General features: G+C 39.1%; 1 pseudogene across 1 annotated transcript; it reads left to right on the top strand.

Annotated features, from left to right (window-relative positions):
* Positions 1–18,707: 18,707 nt before the first annotated feature.
* LOC113896254 lies at positions 18,708–20,485 on the top strand (annotated as a pseudogene). Its single transcript, XR_003512021.1, has one exon. The product of XR_003512021.1 is annotated as a ubiquitin-associated protein 2-like pseudogene (transcript).
* The last annotated feature ends 1,363 nt before the right edge of the window (positions 20,486–21,848 follow it).

Below are 21,848 nucleotides of genomic sequence, written 5' to 3' on the forward strand. Positions count from 1 at the left end.
TATTCTGACCTGAATGACTGTGTGTTTGTTGGTACTATTGACTCAAAGAGGGAGCTCAAAAGGAATAAATGGGATGGAAAGGATAAAAAGTTCAGCTTTACTCAAGCTGTAGTTTAGGCACCTACACCAAACATATCTAAGTTGAAATGTCCAGTTAGTTGTTGGATAAAAGGGCCGAATGTCAGGAGAGAAACAGAGACACAAATTTGGGGCTGTCAGCACAAAGTTATTAAAAGAAAACAGTGGGAATGGCTGAGGTCAACTTCTTCCTAAGGAATGCCATCTTCCCAAACTGACATTTTTAGAAGTGTATGAGATCTTAGAAGTCATTTAGGCCAACTCTATTTCTCAGATGGATACACTATTGATCCAGCAAGAGAAAGCGATTTGTAAGGGCCATGTATACACTACGCAGTAAGTGGGGGACAGGCAGAGATGGAGACAGAGAGATGGAGAGACAGAGATATGGAGAGGAAATAAAAGAGGTGCAGCATCAAAATTCATTTCCCCCAGATACAAATATCTTTATGTTACCCTACTTATCTAATTATACTGTAACACTGGTGCCCATAACATAAATACATATTAGCTTACTTTACTCCTACATAAAAATTATCTGATTTCCAAAATATCACATTACACCTATGGATTGGTAAAGGAATACTGTGTGATTATGATTAGTTACAATCTCTAAATGTTCTAGTTATTGTCATGCAATTAATTAGTTTAATGAAGCATTAATTTAGATTGAAAATATACTACTAAGATTTTAATTTTAGAAATAAATATCTCATAAACAAGTTATTGCTGTATCTATAGATATCACTAGATTAATCTCCTCCTATAAAAGCAACATTCCAAACAGCAGAAACAAGTCATACATTATGAAGTGTTTTTACTTTTAATTTATTTGAAAGGAATATACTTTTATTCTATAGGAAATACAGAATTACTCTGGTTCTGTCCTTCCCTTCGGCTCTAACAAGTATAGGACATAGTGCTTCTTTGTCTTTATGACAATAGAAATACATGAGCCATTTAATAATTATAATATAGCCTAATAAAAAAACAAAAACTAGTTTCCAAAATAGTGCATGTTTTTACCATCTCTTTTATTTACAGAACATGAAAGAATTAAAAAATCTTTCCTGTGAATAATCCCAGGATGTATAACTATTAGTGAATATGTCATCTCATTTCCTTCTAAGCTACAGAAAAGAATCAGGATTACTGGCCAGTCTTATAAACTTTGAAAATTAGATTAGGAAAAGAGCTTAGGTATCATTGAAAGACCTTTATGTTTTTCAGCTTCACCTTTGACCTTCTCTTCTGCCTTAACTATACTTCAGTGCCACTGATCTTTATGTTTCTTACAGACCAAGTTTATTCCTAAATCATGGTTCTTTCTGCCTGCTCTTTCCTTAGGGCTTTCCATGGCTAGACTATTTTCACCATTAGTTGATTTGAATGTCACCTTCTCAAAGGCATTCCCTGCCCACTACATCTAATGCAGATCCTTTCTCCCCTTATTTGCTCTCTAACCCATGTTCTTATTTTACAGTACCATCATCCTGTAGTATAAAATTATCTTATTTATGTATTCTTAAACACATTTCCCTCTGTGTCTCCCACAATGGAAGCTCTATGGAAGCAAAGACTGTATCTTGTTCACAGCTGTATTTCAGTGCCTTGTGCATAGTAGGGCTTCACAAATGTTTTCAAATAAGTAAATCTAGCATATCTCCTCCAATCTATAGTTTGGGAGCCTGTGTCCCACTAACCAATGATAATGCTGAGGCAACAACCCTGAAGTTTTCATTTGAAGTCAAGAACTCTCCTGATCACACATGTTGTTTTGTTTTGTTTTGTTCTTCTATCTTATCTGAAAGAATCCTTCCTTTTTAAGGTTTTTAATATTTTTGAAAATGTATAAATGTTAACAATATTATGATAATTAATATTGACCGAACATCATTTAGGTATCAAGCATTATATTAAGTGTTTTATATGTTTCAGCACATTTAAGGCTTGAAATAACTTTAAACTAGTAATACTTATTCTTATATTTAGATTGAGAGAGAGAGGTAGAGAGAAACACAAACAGACTCAGACAGATCTAAGTAAAGTGCCCACAGCTGGGGCTTTTTAATGATTCCAAACACAATTTTGTGATACTGTGTAAAGTGTAATAATTTATTGGGCATTGTGGGTAAAAGAAAACCTCTAAGAAAAGCAAACCTGAGGACAAATAAATATCACAGTAGTTCAGACTATCCAGATTTGTATTCTTTGCAGCTACAATGTGATGACAACATCGGTAGGAGCTTTCACTAGGTCATATCATACTGATCACTGGACCACTAGGCTGCTGGAAACCATGGCCTGAGGCTGACTGATGTACTGTCCATCTCTGTAACTTCTCAAGTGCCTAATGGAGAAGTGTCAGCATTTGGGCCCCAAGGATGAAAAGATTAATAAAATTCACAACCCATATTTCAAGTATATTTTCACCCTAAATAAAATGAATCCAAACCTTGCATTTATCAAATCGATTTTTCTGTGTGAATTAACATCAGAATTTACAGATTTCCTTTCAAGGTTCTCAAAAGTTCCTAAATATCATAATAAATAATAGACAGATTATTTACTTTAGAGAAAAAAGAGATTCTCTTTAAGCTCCCTATAAACAACAGATTTGTTGGTTATTTTCAGGGTTGCACAATGTTTAAAAATAGAAATATTCTTCTTCTCCAAGAATGAAGTGGGAAATGTGAGGAACTCATTGAGTCCAGTGTTATTTGTAATTAAACTAGACCAACAAGGATTATTATGAATATTCATATTGACACTGATGTCAAAATTTTTGGGTTTTTTTTAATAGTGTTTAAAAGCAAATAAGAGGAAAGAATGAATGTCAAATGTTTTTACTGTCTTAGGTCCCTCTTTCAAAGAGTATAAACATCTTAGTTGGCATCCCTAATCACACTCCATTTCCTTAGTCCTTAAAGAAAACTGAGCATTTTTTTATTTTCTCATAATATCTTCTTATTCATTTTCCAAAATAAGTCATTTGTGATTTCCTGCTGATGGTATATTTACATGAATCCATTTGAACTTTGACATGACTTTGGGCAAACTTCAGGAGAAAGTGAAGGACAGGGAAGCCCGGTGTGCTGCAGTCCATGGGTCACAAAGAGTCAGACACGATTTAGTAACTGAAATATAACATTTAAACTTGCTCTAATCTATCTATGAGGAAGAGTGTTTCCTGTTGAATTAGATGTAGGAAGGATGGCAGTGTGGTAGAGAGAGGAGGGTATTAGATGACCCTGGAAGAGATGGTAAAGCTTGTGGTGCCTCTATTTTCTCAGGAATAAAAACACAGACATTGAAATAATGAGCTCAGAGATGGCTTTCTCCATCAGGCAGCCTTCATCTTGAACCTAAAATCCTCTCATTTAATCCCAAGCAAGGTTCACATATGTTATTCACAAGGTCATGAAAACACTGAAATATATTTCAAATACATGTGTATGTGCCTTATCATTATTTTTCCCTCACTTAAGAGGCAACAGTTGCATTTTGTTGGATTCCAAAAATAGTTTATGAACAACCTCCCTATTCCAGTTTTAAGAGCCACTGTCTGCTTTGTAGCTCTGTCTATGAGAGTCTATATCTTACAGTGGTTAAGAAAACATATTCTGGATCCAAACTCCTAGATTTCATTCCAGCTCTTCAAAATACTAATTTTGTGACCTTGCACAAGTTACTTAATTTACGTCAGGTCTTTCATCAATAACAGTGGATAATAATAGAACACTCCTTATAAGATTCCTTTTAGGACTCAAGATTCCTTTTAAGCATTGTGTAAGCAAAACGCTTGAGATAAAATGAATACTTGACACTATTTTTATTTAGGTTTTGCAATTAAATGGCCATACAGATCAGATATGTTTACTTTCTAATATGTACATAGAAAATAATAGAGTTCTGGAGCTTCCCAGGTGGCTCAGTGGTAAAGAATCTGCTGCCAGAGCAAGAACTGCAGGGTATGAGGGTTCAATCCCTGAGTTGGGAAGATCCCCTGCAGAAGGAAATGGAAACCCACTTCAATATTCTTGCCTGGAGAATCCCATGGACAGAGAAGCTTGGCAGGTTACAGTCCATGGGGTAGCAGAATCCGACATTACTGAGCACACACGAACAAATAGTTAAAATCAATGATAAACTTCTTTGTCTCAAACTGTGCTGAGAAGGGAAAAATTAAAAATGCTTAGTTATTTAATCTTTATGTCATTTTTCCCCATAGTACTAGGATTCACATCTGATCTTATCATGTAAACAAGCAACCTACTCAGATCATCTTTGTTTTATCTTTTTGTACTTAAAATATATTTTCCCACAAATCACTAAGTCAAATGTACTCTGTAGGCAGTGATTTTTAAATAGTTTAAATTATTATCCCCTACACATACTGTATCTTGAAGCTTTTCTCCTTAATTTCTTCATTCAGAATGTTTATTCAAGGTGCTACACAGATGAATTAATACTTATAAAAAAGTGAGTATAATAACAGTGGGTTTTTTTTGTTGTTCTTGTAGACTAACTGTAACACTGTCTTTACTATTTCAATTATTAGTAGTAAGTGTTTAGCAGACATCTGTTAATGTTGGAGTTTTAGGCAGCTTGTTCTGTAACAGCTGGGTGTCTGAACTAATGATCTCTGAATAATAAATTCACCTTTGAAGTACATTTGTACTCAACCAATTTAAGGCATTTCTCACACATCTTAATTATTCCAGACTTGAGATATGGTTTTGGTATATTAGAAAGAGCGAGACTCAAAGTGGCCTTAGTTCTAGTAACTGCACCCTCTCCAATTAGCAGTGATATTTCTGAACAACCCTTAAAATTGCCAATCTCTGTTTCTTCATTTGCAAAATTAAGGGTGGGAGGAGTTGGCTGGGTGATCTCTACACTGCTGGCCAGATAATCCTGTGACCCTAACTCTGTAAAGGAAGCTAATTATGTAAGTATTTTTAAAAAGAAATATGAGTGGTTCCTGTTAAACCAACCTGGAAAGTTCAACATTTTCTTTTTTTAATTTATTAATGAACTTGAAATAGGGCATCTCTAGTGGCTCAGATGGTAAAGAATCCCCCTAAAATGCAGGAGACCTGAGTTTGATCCCTGGGTAGGGAAGATCCCCTAGAGACAGGAATGGCTACCCACTCCAGTATTCTTGCCTGGAGAATTTCATGGGTGAAGGAGCCTGGTGGGCTACAGTCCACAGGGTCATAAAGAATCAGACACGACTGAGCGACTCAAATGTTCACTTGGAAGAAATAGCATAACAATGGCAAATTTCACTCTTAAATACTTATTTAAGACTTATTTAAAACTTCATGTTATCCCAGTAAGAAAACGATGCCAAGGGTTTGTACTCAACAATTTTATGTCTAGTCTAGCTTGATTCACATTTATATCCCTTCGGTGAACATTTGATGCATCCTCACTCTAGTGCAGCAGTCATAGGACGTAGAAATGCCTCACATAGTCCAAGCCCTTATGAATCCACTCCAAAGATATAAGACACACAGGTTGACAACAACAAGTTGGTGGAATAGGAAGTGCCAGACACACCTTCCCCCTACAGAGGGATCAACTCAATTAACCATATCAGAGCAATTCACAATTCCTTTTGTGAGAAATCTAGAGAACAGATAAGAATCTCATGTGTCACAAGTGAGTGTAAAGCCAACTTCACTGTAGCCAGTAGAAAAGTTTCTAATACCCACTCACCACAGACACCCCACCCAGATTTGCAAGCATAACTGGGGAAAAACAGTTCTTTGGTTCTCTCCAGAGAGAGAAAAAGAAGACTAAAACATATGTGCAATGTTCTAGCTTTAGAGCAGGTTCCTGAAGGACTAGTTTGTGTCTTGTATAAATCTACAGACTGACAGGAAAACAAACCAGATTGGAAGCTGCAGAAAATAAAGGTGAAAGTTTCAACTAGCATACCCTCCTTCACCACAGTTCCTATCCATAGCTAAATGTGGGATAATTTGGGAAACAACCTCCCACTCCCAGCTTCTCTCAGGAGAGAAAAGTGTTGGAATGCACATGTAACATTTCAGCTTTTCCAAGGACTGCCCAAAGGACTCACTTTTAGCTCACTTGTTTTGAAGGGCTGACTAGACAGGACATATACTCTGGTTGCCTGGAGGCTTCTGAGAATAAGACAAGAGTAGGGCACCTTGTGTCTACTCCAAAAGAAACCTGCTCCAAGAAACCTGCAGTATAATATACTGCAGATTGGCAATTATTTTCTTTTAACACTTCTAATTTATCATTCCACTCCCTTCTGGAATCAAGGTTTCCGCTAAAAAATCTAATCTATTGATAGTCTTATGGAAACTCCTTTGTAATGAGTCAAATTTCTTTTGCTGTTTTAATAATTCTCTCTTTGACTTTTGACAATTTTATTATGATATATGCCTAAGTGGACTTCTTAGGATACATTTGAGTTGTAGTTTTCTGGGTTTCTTGAATCTGACTATCCATTTCATTCCCCAAATTTGGAAAGTTTTCAGCCAATCAAGAATACTGTACCTTGCAAAATTCTCTTTCAAAATTGAAGAATGAAAGACTTTCCCAGATAAATAAGAGCTGAGTGAATTCATCACAGTAGATTTGCCTTATTAAAAAAATGCTCAAGAAATTCCTTCAAGTTTAAGTAAAAGGATTCTATAAAGCAAGAAAAAAAGCATGCAAAAGCATAAATATAAAAAGCATGAAGCTCAAATATGAATGTAAATGTACAGAAAAATACAAAATAATTTATCATAGTAATGGAGGTAAAATCTAGCATCTAGCATAGAAGTTTAAAGAAAAAAGTATAAAATAACTGAACATAATTATAAAAATATGCTAATGAATATACAATATAAAAATGTTATTTATGATATCAATAACAAAAATTGAGGAGGGGAAGGAAAAAAAAAGTAGAGTTTCTGTATGCTACTGAGATTGTTATTAGCATAAAATAAGTTTTATGGTCTATGTTTTAGGTGAACCCCATGGTAACCACAAATAAATGCCTATAGAAGACACACAAGTTTATAAGAAAGGAATCAAAACATAAGCTAAAAATTCATCAATAAAACACAACACAAAGACAGCAAAAGTGGAAAAGAGGGCAAAAGAAACTACTAGAGAGAAATCCAGAGAAGGCAATGGCACCCCACTCCAGTACTCTTGCCTGGAAAACCCCATGGATGGAGGAGCCTGGTAGGCTGCAGTCCATGGGGTCGCTAAGAGTTGGACACGACTGAGCAACCTCACTTTCGCTTTTATGCATTGGAGAAGGAAATGGCAACCCACTCCAGTGTTCTTGCCTGGAGAATCCCAGGGATGGGGGAGCCTGGTGGGCTGCTGTCTGTGGGGTCGCATAGAGTCAGACACAACTGAAGCAACTTAGCAGTAGTAGCAATAGCAGCAGAGAGAAATCAAGAACAAAATGGCAATAGTAACTTCTTACATGTAAATAGTTTTAATTCCCCAATCAGAAGACATAAAGAGGCGAATGGATAAAACAAAGAAGCATGAAAAAAAATTTTTTTAAAGATTCAACTATATGCTATTTACAAAAGCCTCACTTTAGACATAGAGCACACACAGACTGAATGAAAAAATTCAATGCAAAGAGTAGCATTAAGAGAGCAGAGGTGGCCATGCTTATACTAGCCAAAACAAACTTTAAGTAAAAAAACTCAAATAAATGAAGGACATTATATGATGACAAAGAGTCAATTCACAGGGAAGATGTAAGAACTATTATTTGTTTGCAGCCATCATCAGAGCATGAAGGAAACACAGAACCGAAGGGAGAAACTGATGAATAATAATAATAGGATACTTCAGTATCCAATAACGGACAGATCATCCAGACAGATTCAGTACGAAAACAGAAGACTCAAACAATACTATAGATTAAATAGACTTAACAGACATATATAGAACATTCCACCCAACAGTAGCAGAATATACTTTCTTCACAAGTGCACAGGACATCTTCTAGATTAAATCACATTAGATCATAAAAGCAGTTTTAATAAATTTAAGGAGATTAAAATCATACCAAGCATCTTCTTTTGACCACACTGGGATAAAATTAAAAATAAATACCTAAAAGAAACCTGGAATATTCACAAGTATCTGAAAATTAAGCAAAGAAGTCTTGAATAGGTAATGTGTTAAAAGAGAAATCAAAAGGGAAATTAGAAAATATCTTGAGACAAATAAGAATAGAAACACAAGATGCCAAAATTCATGATATGCAGCAAAATCAGTACTAAGGAAAGTTTACAGTGTTAATTTCAACATTAAAAAAGATGAAATAGATCAATAAGCAACCTAACTTTACAGTTAAGAGAATTAGTAAAATAAGAACAAACTAAGTCCAAAGTTAGCAGAAGGAAGGAAATAATAAAGAGTAGAACAGAAATAAAATAGTAGAAAAACAGGAAACATTTTTGAAAACTGAATTTTGTTTTTAAATTAACCAAACTGACAAACTTTAGGTACACTGAGAAGAAAGACAGAACACTCAAATTAATAGTCAAAGAGCAGGCATTACAACTGAGGCCACAGAAGTAAAAAGAATCACCAAAGGCTGATATGAATATTCATTGCTTTCCCAGTGGCTAAGGTTGCCAATGCAGGAGATGCAAGAGACTCAGGTTCAATCCCTGGGTAAGGAAGATCCCTTGGAGAAGAGAATGGCAAACCACTCCAGTATTCTTGCCTGGAGAATCCCATGAAAAGAGGAGCCCATGGAGTTGCAAAGAGCCGAACACAACTGAGCACGTACTGCCACATACCAAAAATGGATAATCAGAAGCAAGAAATAAACTCCTAGAAAATACAACCTACCAAGACTGAATCACGATTAAATAGGAAATACAAACAGACCAATAATAAATAAGGAAATTGAGTCAGTAATCACAAACCTCCCAACAAAGAAAAGCCCAGGACTAGATGGCTTCACTAGCAAATTCTACCAGGTATTTAAAACAGAATTAAGGCCACTTCTTGTCAAACTTTTGCAAAAGACTGAGGAGAAATGAACATTTCTCAACTCATTTATGGGAACAGAATTATCCTGATATTTAAGTCTAAAAATGACACTATATCCCAAATGAACTATATGTAAAAATCCTCAACAAAATACTAGCAAACAGAATTCAACAGTACAATAAAATAACAGTACATCATGAGCAAATGGGATTTATTCCTGGGATAAAGCTGGTTCAACATCTACAAATCAGTTAGTGAAATGCATCATATTAACGATCAACACTCAAAAATCATATGATCATCTCAACAGATGCAAAAAATTGCAAAAAAATTTCAAAATCCTCATGAAAAAAAAATGCTCAGTAAACTATGTTTAGAAGGAATGCATCTCAACATAATAAAGGTAACACATGATAAGCCAACAGCTAACATCATCTTCAACAGTCAACATTGAAAGTTTTTTCTCTAAGGTTAGAAACAAGTCAAAAAGCCCACTCCCACAACTTCTGTTAAATATAGGACCATAGATCATAGCTAGATCAATTGGCAAAGAAAAAATAATAAACAATTCATCCACATTGGAAAGGAAGAAGTAAAACGATCTGCTTCAGTTCAGTTGCTCAATCATGTCCGACTCTTTGTGACCCCATGGACTGCACCATGCCAGGCCTCCCTGTCCATCATCAACGCCCAGATGGCATCTCCTTCAAGTCAGTGATGCCATACAACCATCTCATGCTCTGTCATCCCCCTATCCTCCCGACTTCCATCTTTCCCAGATGAGGGTTTTTTCCAAGGAGTCAGTTATTTGTATCAGGTGGCCAAAGTATTGGAGTTACAGCTCCACCATCAGTCCTTCCAATGATATTCAGGACTGATTTCCTTTAGGACGGACTGGTTAGATATCCTTACAGTCCAAGGGATTCTCAAGAGTCTTCTTCAACAACACAGTTCAAAAGCATCAATTCTTCAGCACTCAGTTTCCTTTATAGTGCAATCTCACATCCATACATGATTACAACAAAAACCATAGCTTTGACTAGGCAGACCTTTTGTTGGCAAAGCAATTTCTCTGCTTTTTAATGTGATGTCAAGGTTGGTCATAGCTTTTCTTCCAAGGTGCAAACATCACTTAATTTCAAGCCTGCAGTCACCATCTGCAGTGATTTTGGAGCCCCCCAAAATAAAGTCTCTCACTGTTTCCCCATCTATTTGCCATGCAGTGATAGGACCAGATGCAATGATCTCAGTTTTCTGAATTTTGACTTTTAAGCCAACTTTTCACTCTCTTCTTTCATTTTCATCAGAGGCTCTTTAGTTCTTCTTCACTTTCTTCCATAAGGGTGCTATCACCTACATATCGGAGTTATTGATATTTCTCCCGGCAATCTTGAATCCAGCTTGTGGTTCATCCAGTCCAGCATTTCTCATGATGTACTCTGCATATAAGTTAAATAAGCAGGGTGACAATATACAGCCTTGACATATTCTTTTCCCTATTTGGAACCAGTCTATTGTTCCATGTCCAGTTCTAACTGTTGCTTCCTGACAGGCATACAAATTTCTCAAGAGGCAGGTCAGGTGGTCTGGCATTCACATCTCTTTCAGAATTTTCCACAGTTTGTGGTGATCCACACAGTCAAAGGCTTTGGCATAGTCAATAAAGCAGAAATAGATGTTTTTCTGGAACTCTCTTCCTTTTTCAATAATCCAACAGAAGTTGGCAATTTGATCTCTAGTCCCTCTGCCTTTTCTAGAACTAACTTAACATCTTGAAGTTCATGGTTCACATACTGTTGAAGCCTGTCTTGGAGAATTTTGAGCATTACTTTACTAGTGTGTGAGATGAGTGCAATTGTGCAGTAGTTTGAGCATTCTTTGGCATTATCTTTCTTTGGGATTAGAATAAAAACTAACCTTTTCCTGTCCTGTGGCCACAGTTGAGTTTTCCAAATTTGCTGGCATATTGGGTGCAGCCCTTTTACAGCATCATATTTTAGGATTTGAAATAGCTCAACTGGAATTCCATCACCTCCACTAGCTTCCTAAGGCCCACTTGACTTCACCTTCCAGGATGTCTGGCTCCAGGTGAGTTATCATACCATCATACCACCGTGATACCATTATGGGTCATGAAGAATTTTTTTGTATAGTTCTATGTATTCTTGCCAACTCTTCTTAATATCTTCTGCTTCTGTTAGGTCCACACCATTTCTGTCCTTTATTGAGCCCATCTTTGCATGAAATGTTCCCTTGGAATCTCTAATTTTCTTGAAGTGATCTCTAGTCTTTCCCATTCTATTGTTTTCCTCTATTTTTTGCACTGATCACTGAGGAAGGCTTTCTTATCTCTTCTTGCTCTTTTTTGGAACTCTGCATTCAAATGGGTACATCTTTCCTTTCCTTCTTAACTATTCACTTCTCTTCTTTTCACAGTTATTTGTAAGGCCTCCTCAGACAGCCATTTTGCTTTTCTGCACTTCTTTTTCATGTGGATGGTCTTAATCCCTGTCTCCTGTACAATGTCACAAACCTCCATCCATAGTTCATCAGGCACCATATCAGATCTAATAACTTGAATCTATTTCTCACTTCATTGTATAATTTTAGGAGATTTGATTTAGGTCATACCTGAATGGTCTAGTGGTTTTCCCTACTTTCTTCAATTTCAGTTTGAATTTGGCATTAAGAAGCTCATGACATGAGCCACAGTCAGCTCCCAGTCTTGTTTTTGCTGACTGTATAGAGCTTCACCATCTTTGGCTGCAAAGAATATAATCAATTTGATTTCAGTATTGACTATCTGGTGATGTCCATGTGTAGAGTTTTCCCTTGTGTTGTTGGAAGAGGGTGTTTGCTATGACCAGTGTGTTCTCTTGGCAAAACTCTATTGCCTTTGCCCTGCTTCATTCTGTACTCCAAGGCCATATTTGCCTGTTACTCCAGGTGTTTCTTGACTTCCTACTTTTGCATTCCAGTCCCCTATAATGAAAAGGAAATCTTTTTTGGGTGTTAGTTCTAGAAGGTCTTGTAGGTCTTCATAGAACCATTCAATTTCAGCTTCTTCAGCATTACTGGTCGGGCCATAGGCTTGGATTACTGTGATAATGAATGGTTTGCCTTGGAAACGAACAGAGATCATTCTGTAGTTTTTGAGATTGTATCCAAGTACTGCATTTCAGACTCTTTTGCTGGCTACGATGGCTACTCCATTTCTTCTAAGGGATTCTTGCCTAAGTTAGTAGATGTAATGGTCATCTGAGTTAAAATCACCCATTCCGGTCCATTTTATTTCACTGATTTCTAAAATGTTGACATTCACTCTTGCCATCTCCTGTTTGACCACTTCCAATTTGCCTTGATTCATGGATCTAACATGCCAGGTTACTATGCAATATTGCTCTTTTTACAGCATCAGGCCTTTCTTCCATCACCAGTCACATCCACAACTGGGTATTGTTTTTGCTTTGGCTCCATCTCTTCATTCTTTCTGGAGTTATTTCTCCACTGATCTACATAGCATATTGGGCACCTACTGACCTGAGGAGTTCATCTTTAAGTGTCCTATCTTTTTGCCTTTTCATACTGTTCATGGAGATCTCAAGGCAAGAATACTGAAGTGGTTTGCCATTCCCTTCTCCAGTGGACCACATTTTGTCAGAAATCTCCACCATGACCCATCTGTCTTAGGTAGCCCTACATGGCATGGCTCATAGTTTCATTGAGTTAGACAAGGCTGTGGTTCATGTGATCAGATTGGTTAGTTTTCTGTGATTGTGGTTTTCAGTCTGTCTTCCCTCTGATGGAGAAGGATAGGAAGCTTACAGAGGCTTCCTGATGGAAGCAGCAGCTGCGCTTCACTGGAGTGTCCATGAGGAGATACACTATGTCCAACATCAGAGAAACCCCGGCAAGATGGTAGGTGCTGGAGTAGCGGCTGCATGGTGCTGGAGCGGCTGTGAGGAGATACCCCATGTCCAAAGGCAAAGGACAAGCCCCGGCAAGATGGAAGGAGGGGCAAATTCGCATTTAGAATCCAACCCCATTTCCGCCAGAGATGCTCAGAGGGCAGAAACAAGCCTTGTGCGTACCAGGACCCAGGGTCCCCACAGAGACTGAGACAGAACTGTGTTTTAGCATCTCCTGTGGAGGTATGGGTCAGCAGTAGACTGCCACAGGACAGGGGCTCTGGGTGCAGCAGACTTGGGTAGGTATAAGCCCTCTTGGGGGAGGTCGCCATTAACTCCACCACAGAGCTGCCAGAACTTACACAGGACTGGGAAATAGACTCTTGGTGGGCAGAAACAGAACCTTGTGCGCACCAGGACCCAGGAGAAAGAAGCAGTGACCCCACAAGAGACTGATCCAGACTTGCCCAGGAGTGTCCAGGAGTCTCCAGAGGAGGCATGGGTTGGTGGTGGCCTGCTGCAGGGTTGTGGGCAGTGAGTGTAGCAGTACATGCATGGGATCTTTTGAAGGAGATGGCCATTACCTTCATAGCAGGGAGGGAACACAGCTCTACCCATTAACAGAAAATTGGATTAAAGATTTACTGAGCATGGCCTTGCCCACCAGAATAAGACCCAGTTTCCTCCTCAGTCAGTCTCTCCCATCAGGAAGCTTCCATAAGCCTCTTAATAATTCCACACAAAATTGTTGTAAATAAAAAACAAATTTAGTCACACTGCAGGATACAAAGTCAACATACAAGTGTTAGTTGTGTTCCAATACATTAACAACAAAAAATAATTCAAAAAGGAAATTAAGAAAATGATCCCATTCTAAAGAGCATAAAAAATGATGAAATACTTAGAAATAAACTTACCCAAGAGGTGAAAAACGTGTACACTAAAAGCTATAAAGTGAAAGTGAAAGTGAAGTCGCTCAGTCGTGTCTGACTCTTTGCGACCCCATGGACACCAGGCTCCTCCATCCATGGGATTTTCTAGGCAAGAGTACTGGAGTGGGTTGCCTTTTCCTTCTCCAGGGAACTTCCCAACCCAGGGATCGAACCCAGGTCTCCCGCACTGTAGACAGACGCTTTACCATTTGAGCCACCAGGGAAGTCTAAAAGCTATAAGGTACTGATAAAAGAGACAAAAATAAATGGAAAAACATTCCACAGACTCATAAACTGGTAGATTTAATACTATTAAAATGTTCGTACTAAAGAGAAGGTTAATACCAGACCACCTTATCTGTCTCCTGAGAAACCTTTATGAAGGTCAAGAAGCGACGTTAGAGTGAGACATGGAACAATGGATTGATTTAAAATCAGGAAAAGAGTCCGTCAAGGCTATATGCTGTCACCCTGCTTATTTTACTTACATGCAGAGTACATCGTATGAAATGCCAGGCTGGATGAATCACAAGCTGGAATCAAGATAGCCAGGAGAAATATCAACAACCTCAGATATGCAGATGACACCTAATGGCAGAAAGTGATGAAGAGCTAAAGCATCTTTGATGAGGGTGAAAAAGCAGAGTGAGAAAGCTGCCTTACAACTCAATATTCAAAAAACTAAGATCATGGCATCTGATTCCATCACTTCATGGCAAATAGAGGGGGGGAAAAAAATTGAAACAGTGACATATTTTATTTTCTTGGGCTCCAAAATCACTGTGGACAGTCAGTGAAGTCACAAAATTAAAAGATGCTTGCTCCTTGGGGAAAAAAAGCTATGAAAAACCTAGACGGCACAATAAAAAGCAGAGACATCACTTTGTTGACAAAGGTCCAGACAGTCAAAGCTATGGTTTTTCCAGCAGTCATGTACAGATGTGAGAGTTGGACCATAACGAAGGTTGAGCACTAAAGAACTGATGCTTTTGAATTGTGGTGCTGAAGAAGACTCTTGAGAGTCACTTGGAGAGTCAGGAGATGAAACCGGTCAATCCTAAAGGAAATCAATGCTGAATACTCACTGGAGGGACTGATGCTAAAGCTGAAGCTCCAATACTTGGCCACCACAAAAACCTGACTCACTGGAAAAGACCCTGATGCTGGAGAAATTGAGAGCAAGAGGAGAAAGGGACAATAGATAATGAGGTGGTTGGATGGCATCACCAACTCAGTGGACATGAGTCTGAGCAGGCTCTGAGAAATGGTGACCTACAGAGAGGCCTGGCATGCTGCAGTTCATGGGGTTGCAAAGAGTTGGACATGACTTAGCAACTGAATAACAAAAACTAGCCAATGTTATCTATAGATTCAACATACCCCCTATTGAAATCCTAATGGCAATTTTGCAGAAATAGAAAAAAATTTTAAAATTCATATGAAACCTCAAAGAGCTCTGAAAGCCAAAACAATCTTGAGAAACAAAAAACTGTAACCATCACACTTCCTGACTTCAAAATATATCACTAAGTTATAGTAATCAAAACAGTATGAGATATGCATAAAGATAGACATATAGACCAAAGGAACCCCCAAAAGATCTCATTTGTTCATATAATATGAGTAAGAAAAGCTACTATAAATGATGATGTAAATATTTCTTGACACAGAAAGGTATCTATAATGAAAAAAAAATCAAAATTTATAATTAAATCTATAGATAATCCCATCTTTGTTTAAAATTTTACATATAGAAACATAAACATATTTAGGTAAGGTCTGAAATCATATAAATAAAATATTAATACCAGTTTTCTCTGGATGGTGTATGATGAATAGTTTCTTTTTCTTTACTTTTTTCTGCATTTGTTTATTAGTTGCAATGAACCTACATTGAAAACTGGGCTTCCATGTGTTTGTGGAAGAGCGACATAATAATCCTGTGTAAATTACTGGTTGTGTCTTATGTGAATAAGATGATCACAATCTGAAAGCCTGTGAAGTGGACAAAGGACACTATGAAACCTCTAGAACCCTGCCTTGCATTCTAGTTTTCAGCTTTATCTCCAACTCCTCTCTGCCTCCACAGAGGCCCTCCAGGGAGCCCTGAAACTCGGATCCCAAACTTGTTAATCCTCAGAATATTTGTATGTCTCATAAACACTGTCTGTTATCATCTGTTATCTTGAATTATTAACTCTCTCTTCTATGCCTGTTTAACTTCTTAAACTAGCTTATAAGTTTCTTGAGAACAGTTATTCGTGCCTGGCATGAGATTTACTTGGTTGCTTAGAGATTTTCAATAATATTCTACTCATATGACACTTCTTTTAATTCACATCAAATTATCCTCTGTTCTTTAATTAGTTGTTGGGTTATAACTAAACTAAACATTCATGGCTATGTTTATGGTGTTCCCTCATCATAGACACTGCCCTCCACTCTCCCTCTCTTCCTGAAAGATTGTTACTGAGCCTTCAAACTCAGCTCAAATGTAGCATCTACTCTAACTCTCCTTGACTTCCCTGCCTTGCACTCTCGTCTCTGCTCTGAAGTTCTGTGTCACTTCTTCACGGTGCATTTTAGTTATTTTCAGGGGTGCATGTGTCCTTCAGTGGGTTGCCAGCTCTGTGAAAGCAAGGTATGTCCCTTTACATGCCAGGCTTCACAGACAGTAAGCATTCAATAAATATTTGTTGAACTGAACAAGATAGAAAAGTACAGAGACTCTTATACCGATAAGCGAGTCATGCTTTAGACCTGCACTTTGCCTCTCTACAATGTGATTCTCTATATTCTCAGCAATGAACTTAAAGGATGAAAGAGTTCTGATTTGGGAGACTGTCAGGGGCAATAATAAATGTTCTATTTTTCACGTTTCTCTTTTTGTTGTGGTAAGTCTTGATCTGAACTGATAGAGTATCAAGCATAGCCTTGTTAAAATCTCTATCAAAATTTCCACCAGTGCCAAGATTATTCTTGAAAAACCTGCTGTTTTAAATTAACCACTTCCTTCCATTCATAGAGATCACTGAAAACCAAAGACAACCAAAACAATATGTAAAATACACTCAGAAGATCTGGATGCCTAAAAGCACATGAGCTAAGTTGCCAGCAGGTGTCCTAATAACTATCATTTCACCAAGCTGTATTTATTAGACATCTGTGAATTGCTAAGTGCTATCAAAAGTCTTCAGAAAGAAGCACTGTGTAGTCATGTTCCTCTTGAGAGGGACTATGCCAGGAGCAATATTGCTCATGTCATTGACTGTGTGGTGAGCAGATGCTGTGAACCTTCTCTGAGAGGTTCACAGGAAAGTCACTCAGCAACTGGCAAAGGGTCCTCACTCTCATTAGAGGAAATGGCAAGCAGGGAAGGAAGCAGGTCAGAGTATCCCTCAGTCCCCTCGGATGACATCAGTGGCAGGTTCTGGCCTTTGTCATTCAATGCCCATTTTAATTTCCCTTATTCTGTGTTGAGTCGTATGTTATATGACTGTAAGTGGCACTTCTGCAGAGCAGAAAACTGTCTCTACTTCACTCTTATTAATTTGCTATAAAGCATAATGACTCTTGGTCCACATCTTGGCACTGCCCTCTAACTGAGTGTTCCGGACAGGAATCCAGTCAGCAGCCATTTCAGCCGCTTTACCTCTCTGTCTTTCTTTCACAACCTGTAGCAAAGCGGTGCAGAATTCTTGCTAGAGAGAAAACCAATTTGGAAAGACTCATGGACTTTAGGACCTAAGTAAGTCCTCTTATGATGTTTAATTCTTTGAAACATAACAACATGTTTCTCCCCCAAAACTTTCCCTAAAGAATCTATCTTAGAAGTATATTATTATCCAGAGGCTTTTCAAGAACTAATTGGTAACCAAAAGATAATATCTCTCCTTTTCAGGAAGTTATAGTATCTCAGAATTTTAGGGCTGAAGGCAACTCAGAAACAACTTTAATCAATTATTTCATTTCATGGAGAAGGCCAATTTGACAGGCTAAAGGGCTTTCCCACTACCACTCCATTAGCTAGTAACAGGACTCAGTCTATACTTGAGCCTCCTAACTCAGAGTAGAGGGTGCATGTTTAATTAGGTTTTTGTGCCAAAGGGGAGAAAACTGTTTTATTGAACTACTAAATCAGTAGAATCATAATATGCATCTGATTTTAATCTGCAATGCAAACAAAATAAATACGTACAACCAAAAATGAATAAACCCTCTAATTTCCAAAGAAAAGCAGCTAATGTCAGAATAAATCTCTTGGCCTGATGTCAAGGGTCAAGTTCAGAATATTTGTATGGGACACATGTTTTCATCAAATAAATGATTCAATAGTTTCAATCAGAGTTTGTTATTTACAGGATGCCAAAAACAACCACTCAATTCAGTAAAACTGGACAAATCAGTGAGAAAACAATTCCAAATCTCTCTATTCAAAAGAGCTGAATATAATACGTAACTAGATGTTGTCAGAAATTAAAAGAGCAAAGAAGTGGGAATGTATCAGAATCCTACCCTAGGAAACCACAGATACAGAGAGGAAAGGAAACCATCTGGAGATGTGTTTAGGTACTTTTTAAACTACATGCCTTTGTCCATACCCCTTTAACTGTCCCTACCCAAAAATGTGGGCTTTTGGCATAGATAATGCATACCTTGACCCACTCCCTTAATAATACTTGACTGTACTAGGGCAGGTCACCTGAGCCAAGCTGGGACAGTCAGTACCCTCTTCCAGGAGTTTGGAATTGGGACAAGCAGAGTGTCACACAATCTTACTGGGTAAATGAACAACAGAAGATATGGACAGCACTCATCCTCCTTGGGTGGCTTGAGCCACAATGAGGAGATTCCAAATACTACCACCACACAACACAGCAGCACGTTATCTACTCAGCAGAATACCCTTTCGTCATCAACATCTTCTGGGCGCACTTCAACATCCACTCTTTTGCACACGAGCGTGGAGAGTGAGGCGAATCTCCATTCTTCCTCCAGCACTTTCTCCACCACATCCAGCACAGTCTCTGCTCCCCCGCCAGTGGTCAGTGTCTCCTCCAGTCTCAATAGTGGCAGTAGCTTGGGCCTCAGCCTAGGCAGCAACTCTACCGTCACTGCCTCCACTCGAAGCTCAGTTGCTACGACTTGAGGAAAAGCTCCTCCCAACCTCCCTCCTGGGGTCCCGCCATTGTTGCCTAATCCATATATTATGGCTCCAGGGCTGTTACATGCCTACCCGCCACAGGTATATGGTTATGATGACTTGCAGATGCTTCAGACAAGATTTCCATTGGATTACTACAGCATCCCATTTCCCACACCCACCACTCCGCTGACTGGGAGGGATGGTAGCCTGGCCAGCAACCCTTATTCTGGTGACCTCACAAAGTTCAGCCGCGGGGATGCCTCCTCCCCGGCCCCAGCCACAACCTTGGCCCAACCCCAACAGAACCAGACGCAGACTCACCACACCACGCAGCAGACATTCCTGAACCCGGCGCTGCCTCCTGGCTACAGTTACACCAGCCTGCCATACTACACAGGGGTTCCTGGCCTCCCCAGCACCTTCCAGTATGGGCCTGCTGTGTTCCCTGTGGCTCCTACCTCTTCCAAGCAGCATGGTGTGAATGTCAGTGTGAATGCATCAGCCACCCCTTTCCAACAGCCAAGTGGTTATGGGTCTCATGGATACAACACTGGTGTGTCAGTCACCTCCAGTAATACAGGCGTGCCAGATATCTCGGGTTCTGTGTACTCCAAAACCCAGCAGTCCTTTGAGAAACAAGGTTTTCATTCCGGTACTCCTGCTGCCTCCTTCAACTTGCCTTCAGCCCTAGGAAGTGGGGGGCCCATCAATCCAGCCACAGCTGCTGCCTACGCACCTGCCCCTTTTATGCACATCCTGACTTCCCATCAGCAGCCGCACTCCCAGATCCTTCACCATCACCTGCAGCAGGATGGCCAGCTACCATATTTGCAGATGATTCTCTGTTGCCAGCGCCAGCAGGAGGAGCAGACGGGCAGCGGGCAACGTAGCCAGACCAGCTCCATCCCGCAGAAGCCCCAGACCAACAAGTCTGCCTACAACAGCTACAGCTGGGGGGCCAACTGAGGCCCCGATCCTCTTCTCCCGGTCCCATCTTCTGAGAGGGCTTCTCAGCCTGGCAACTATGGAAACAGCATCAAAGAGAGAAAAGAATGTGGGGGGCTTCCGCTACCCCCCACCCCCAGCGGCCCACCCCATGCCTCAGCTTCATGTCTGTCCCATTCCCATACCATCCCCACTCTGTTGTATGTATTATAGGATTTGTATTTTCTCTTTTTTTTTTTCTTCCTTTCCTCTCTTCCTCCTCCCTTGCATTCAAGATTATGAAACTTTGCTGTGGGCCCTGCCCTCTCTTCTCCTCCTCCTGTTCACCCTGGTGGTGTGTGGGTGAGGTGGGGAGGGGGGACCCCCAAATATATATCAGCCCAACAGCCCTAAGTCTCCTCCTTTATTATTAGGAAACACAACAACAACAACAAAAAATGGCGTCATGAATATGAACAGCATTGTCAGATAAATTAGTTGAAGTGGTTTTTTTTTTTTTGTACTGTGTCCTCAAATTTAATGGATTAATGTGTCTTATATATATAAAAAATATATATATATATATATATATATAGTCAGTATAGACTGACTAGCACAGAGAGCTTGTTCACTGAGAAGTTGGAAGAGGTACAGAAAAACAGGATTTATGACTATAATCAGTGTTGAAAGAAAAATACAGAATCCTGGGATAGAGCATAGAGGTGTGAGGTTTATCACAAAAGAGAATGATCAGAGACAGGTGATGGTGTTTAACCTGAGACCTAATGGGTGAGGAGCCAGGGATGCAAGGAGCTAGGTGAAAGGTGTTTTAGATAAAGTGGATAGCATAACTAAGGGGCATAATGGGGGAAGCTTAGCACATTTAAGGACATGAAGGAGACCAGTGTGATTGGAGCAGAGTGACTGAGGGGGATGGAGGGTGAGTTTGCAGACAGCTTTTAGTGAGGGTAACCATCTGCTCCTGTTCAGAATAGTCTGAGTTTGTGCCTGTTGCACAAATATAATTATTCATAGCACTCCCTTTACTCTCAAGATGTCCCATTTTGGACAATGAATTTTATAGTCACCCTATAATTTCCTACCAAGAGGTAACAATTTATATTTTCTTCCAAACACAAGCAGTTGAAACCATTGAGGATTTTGAGCTGAGACATTTCAAGATAAGATCTATAGTTTTTAGAGATCCTTGTGGTAAAGAATATGAATTAGAAATCTAGAAGCACAAACTATGGATAATTGGACTTTTGGTCTGGCATGGTATTGGTTTTTGTTCTGTCCTGATGCCCTTCATGTATTTGAGAAGAAGTTCCTGGATAGGTTTGTAACAAGGCATACTGAGGGGTTTCAAACAGTGTATGTCACCAGGGACAGAGAACATAAAACGTTTAGGGTCATGCCAATACAAAATAGAAAGTGTTTAGGAGCCTGGATGACCTAAGTAGTTGCCTCAACTCTCCTCTTTGTAGGCACATCCCCAGGACCATTACGTAAGAGCATTCACTCACTTCTATTCAATGCTGTCACTTAAAAATAATTCCTCTGAAAAAAATGCAAGCATAATCCTGAAGCCAAATCAGAGATGAAAGAAAAGACTGGATGAGAAGCCAGTAAAGAATTCCACATGTAGCTGCTGAGTTCTGAGTAAGATCAAAGATAATTTTGAAACACCTGAAACAGGAATGCCTTAAAAAGAAAGCCTACTTGGTAATCATCAGTCCCCAGAAACAAACATAGTTACAAGGCAAAAAAATTAACAATTGTTGGGCTTCCCTGATGGCTCAGTGGTGGAGAATCCACCTGCTAAGGCAGGAGACATGGGTTTGATCCCTGATCCAG

Source organism: Bos indicus x Bos taurus, chromosome 7 (assembly GCF_003369695.1).
Source record: "Bos indicus x Bos taurus breed Angus x Brahman F1 hybrid chromosome 7, Bos_hybrid_MaternalHap_v2.0, whole genome shotgun sequence".
Taxonomy (NCBI): domain Eukaryota; kingdom Metazoa; phylum Chordata; class Mammalia; order Artiodactyla; family Bovidae; genus Bos; species Bos indicus x Bos taurus.